Source organism: Ictidomys tridecemlineatus, chromosome 15, assembly GCF_052094955.1.
Source record: "Ictidomys tridecemlineatus isolate mIctTri1 chromosome 15, mIctTri1.hap1, whole genome shotgun sequence".
Taxonomy (NCBI): Eukaryota; Metazoa; Chordata; class Mammalia; order Rodentia; family Sciuridae; genus Ictidomys; species Ictidomys tridecemlineatus.
Genome location: NC_135491.1, coordinates 16,391,301 through 16,396,514, shown reverse-complemented (window position 1 = coordinate 16,396,514; position 5,214 = coordinate 16,391,301).

Here is a 5,214-nt window from a genome sequence, read left to right as displayed (position 1 = left end):
AGCATCTGTGTTAGACAAAGGTAAAGGATCATACTATTATTAAAATTGATTTTAAAATCTCAATATATCTAAGACACTGAATTAATGAGCAAAGAAGGGACTGAGAACTCCAATAAAAGCAGAGTACTCAAGGAGCTGAAGTCTGGATGGGGAAGGAGAATGCCTGAATAAAGGACAGGAGTAAAAGAAGGGTGTTTATAAAATAGTCTACGGTGTATGATCCCATTTATGACATGCTCAAGAATAGACAAAACTTAGGGCTGGGGTTGTGGCTCAGTGGTAGAGTGCTTGCCTAGCATGTGTGAGGCACTGGGTTCGATTCTCAGCACCACATTATAAACAAATAAATGAATAAAGGTAGCTAATACAAATTTTTTAAAAATAAAAAAGGATAGATAAAACTATTGAATTAAAAAACAGAAAGTGGGGCTGGGGTTGTGGCTCAGTGGTAGAGTGTTTGCCTAGCATGCATGGGGCACTGGTTCAATCATCAGCACCACATAAAAATAAAATAAAGATATTGTGTCCACCTAAAACTAAAAAATAAATTTAAAAAAATATTTTTAAAAAAGCAGTCAACCTGAGGGGCTATTGACTCAAAAGGGAAGGGGGAATTGTGTGAAGAAAATATTCTGCCTTGTTTAAGATGGCAGTTTCATGCATCTATATATTGTCAAGACTTATCAGAGTGAACATTTATGATTTGTGCATTTATCATGTAAATTATACACTAATTTTTAAATGAAAATATAAAAGTTTCTGAGTATTGAGTGATGCTGTGGTCCCAAAGAAGGGTATGAGAGAAGTGATAGGCTTTATCACAGTCCATGGAAAGATGGACACTGTCAAGTGCTCATCATTCAGCACTTATGCTTATGATAGTGCCCTCTTTAGGCAGAGGGACTTGAGAAAGGAGCCCTCTGGGCAGACTTAGTTCCAAGGATATGTGGCTTGCAATTAAAGGTTGCGGGCTAACCCAGCCTGCAGGGACTTCTTTCTTGCTTCCTTAGCCTGATGTGTATAGGTCCAAACCTATAGAATAGATGTGGTGACCCTGGACATTGTCATCATTTAAAGGGTACAGAAGATAGTAAAGACTGGTGGCCAGACACTGGAAATCACTTGAGACAGCCCTGTAGATCCTAGACATTAATGTAAACTTTTCCATGAAGTTTTAGTTCAAAGGCATGTCCTTAAGTCACTCTCCTTTTCTCCCTCATTGTGTTGATTCTGCAGTTAGGTAATATGTTATCATAAGGGAAAGTGAACAATAAAATCAAGAGTATCTTCCTTGACCTCTGGCACATCTCTTCTAAAAATGAGTGCCTCCTGAGATTTTTGTCTGGAGGCAGAGGTGTTGCAATCTGTCAGGACAGGTTGCCCCTGAGGATTAGGGGGGAGCTTCCTATTCCTACCTGTCCTAGGCAGCACCTGATTAACCAGGCCTTTAAAAATATAAAAATGACTCCTGAAGCAGAGCCTGAGGGATCAGAGCAGCCCTCGGGAATATAGGCAGTTCTGTCCTCCCTGTCCCAAGGCAGACTCCTGCGGGAGACACCCTGGAAACCCTCAAGGCGGGCCTCATACGGCCATCTGGTGTGGCCACGACTCCACACGCTGCTTCTTCAACCTAGCAGCCTAAGAAGGTTCCTGCTGCCCAACCCCTCAGACGCACATCTCTAGGCAACACCGTGGTCACTGTGACGCAAGCGCAGGGTCAAGCACGCGCAGGGGCAGTGGCAGGAGCCGGTTTTCTGCAAGCTGCCACCAGGCAGGTGGAGGTGTAGTACTGCGGTACCCAGGGTGGGTCCTCTGCCTCGCTCCCCTCGGAATGCAATCCGCAATCCGCCAGACCTCTGGGTTGCTGCTCCGCCCGGTCGTGGCAGTTTCACGTGAGGTGGGCACGCCTGAAACCAGTCTGTGGATCTGATTCTACAATGGATGGAAATGGTGTCTTGGATGATACTGGATTGGAGAATGGGGCCCGTACAATTGAGAAGATTCCCGAGTCCCGATTGAAATTGTTAACTGAGAACTCCTTGACTCTGAGTCCAGTGCATCACTTGGAGATGGGCCTGGGCCGCCCTGGCCCTGGCCTCAAACCCTAGGGGCCCCTGTATCTGAGAATAGTCTTCCGTGAAATGAAATGGTGCATGGGTACAAACAGAAATGCAAAGTACCGCAGTGATTCACGGGCAGGTGCATTGGCAACCCAGAGAGGGAGTGGGAGTGTGCTTCTGGGGCAGCTTTTGGTCCTTCCAAGACTTAAGGTGGCACCAAGGCCCGCTTTCCACTGGCAGGACAATCACCTGCCCCAAGAAGCCTCATGAAAAGAAACTATACCTGGAACCACAGGAGGAATCGTGCTGAAGGCCACGCTAAGGTCTGAGATAAGGAGAGATTCTCGCACTACGGGCCACCAGACCTCTATCCCATTTCTTGGTGAAAACAGGGGACCCGAAAGTTTCATAACGTGTAAGTAGTCACATGCAAGGAAACAGGAACTGGGTATCACTACAGAATGAAAAGTGCAGAGGAAATGGCAAGTCTGAGGATGGCTGCATTTGAATGAATCTTCAGATTCTAGAACATTGTTAAATGAATGGACTCTGAGATCAAGGTTCACCTTCACACAAAAGGTATGGAACCCAGAACACTGAGGTCATTTTGTTTGTTTCTGAGACATAGTTCTGGCTGCTTTGCTCAGGCTGGCCTCCAACCCATGATCCTCCTGCCTCAGCCTCTCCTGTAGCTGGGCAGGACTCCACACTACTGCTCAGTAAGATCATCTTAATAATGATGTTATTTAGAAATATATGTGGATAGGGCCTGGGGCTGTAGCTCAGCGGTAGAGTGCTTGCCTGAACATGTGAGGCACTGGGTTCAGCCTCAGCACCACATAAAGATAAAGGCATGCTGTCCAACCACAACTACAAAAAAAAAGACAAAGAAGAGAAAGAAATATATGTGGATAAAGAAACACTAATGAAACTTATACCCAAGGATTTTGTCCTATAATTGGAAAATCTTATTTGTTCATAACAAAAATTAAGGACCATCAAAGATATTATTATAGCTATATATTATTCTGTTGTACTGGTATAGCAAATTTCCCATTCTCCCTTGCTAAGTGCAGCTCTATGACTAAATGAAATGTCATCATAAGTGATATATGTAAATTTTCTTTTTTTTTCTCTTGGTACTAGGGAGTGAACCCCAGGGGTACTTTAGCACTGAGTCACATCCTCAGCATCCCCCACTTTTTTAACATGCTAGGCGAGCTCTCTACCACTGAACTACAACCTCAGCCCTATTTTTTGAGATAGGGTCTCACTGATTTGTTGAGGGCCTCACTAAATTGCTGAGACGGACATGAACTTGCAATCCTCCTGTCTCAGCCTCCAGAGTCATTGGGATTAAAACCACCATACCTAGCTGTAAATTTTAAAGTAATTTCCAGTCTTCTCTGCTTATAGCCACGTATATACCCATGTTAAACCCATGTTTATAGCAGCATAATTCACAATAGCCAAACTATGGAATGAGCCTAGGTGTCTGTCAGTGGATGACTAGAGAAAGAAAATGTGGTATAACTAAAAAGAATTAAAAAAAGAAAATGTGGTATATTTATACAACAGAGTTTTATTTAGTCATAAAGAATGAAATTATGGGGCTGGGGTTGTAGCTCAATGATAGAGCACTTGCCTCGAATGTGTGAGGCACTGGGTTCGATTCTCAGCACCGCATATAAACAAATAAATAAAGGTCCATTAATAACTAATAAAATACTTTCAAAAAGAATGAAATTATGTCATATACAGGAAAATAGAAGGAACTTGAGAACATTGTTAAATAAAAAAAAAAGCCAAACTCAAAATGTTGAGACATTTTATCTCTTATGTGGAAGCTAGAGTGGGAAAAAAGAAAAGGTTCTCTGTGTGTGTGTGTGTGTGTGTGTGTGTGTGTGTGTGTGTGTGTAGGGAGATCTCAGGAAAATCAAAGGCAGATCAGTACAGGAAAGAAGGACTGGGGAAGGAGAGGAAAAGGGAAAATACTGAGGAATGATATTGGCTAAATTATATAGTTATTATCGTGTACTTGTACCAATCAATATATAACAAAAAATTCCATCATTATGTATAAAAATATGGAAAAAACCTTTTCATACAGCCTTATAGCTAGATGGACAACTTGACTGGATATGAAATCCTTGGTCCTCTTGATAATCTCAGTTATTCAGGTATTAGTTTTAGAGCCTCTCAAAGTAAGTGGTAGTTAATTTCTTCAATATCATTAATTGCTTCTTTTTCCATTTGTACATAAAAATATGAAAAATGTTATACTGTTAAATGTTATCCAAAAATCTGGATATTAGCATGGTACAGTGGCCCACACCTGTAATCCCAGCAGCTTGAGAGATTGAGGCAAGATTGTGAGTTCAAAGCCAACCTCAGCAAAAGCGAGGTGCTAATAAGCAACTCAGTGAGACCCTGTCTCTAAATAAAATATAAAAATAGGGCTGGGGATGTGGCTTAGTTACTGAGTGCCCCTGAATTCAATCTCCGGTCCCCACTACCCCACCCAAAATCTGGATATTGATTATAACTCCAGTAACTAAATGAATTTAGGCATACCTCTTTTAATTCAGAGTTACTGTGTGTCTTCATTCTTATATGGGACCTACTTACTATCTGAAGTGAATTTCAGTCTCCACAAGCTTCTACTTTAAAGGCCTCATACCATTTCCCTTCCTTTCACCACGGTCCAAATATTTTATAAAATATTAGTATACTACCATTAAGTATTGCTAGGAATTAATATGTATTATGACTCCATGTAACAAAGATAAAATCATCTCAGAAAACTGAGTTCAGAAAGGATGGTAATTGGTGCATTGAAGTCCTAGACATTTAAGTGGCATAAAAGGAAATTAATAAGTCATTGTGCATACAAAATGGGCAATGTTTTAATGTTTTTGATTTTAAACATTAAAATGATGATGGGAAAGCTAATTAGGCTTTAAAAGCCCTTAGGCTTTTATAAAAGCCTTAGAATTTATAAAAAAGTCTCAATCAGGGAAGAAGTCTTCAAATTTTCAACAGTGGTTGTCTCTGGGAATTCATTATATGTGAACTTTTTTTTTGAAGAAAATGGTGAATATAGGAACACCACAGACATGACTGAGGCATAGTAAAGAGATAGTTGACAAAAGCA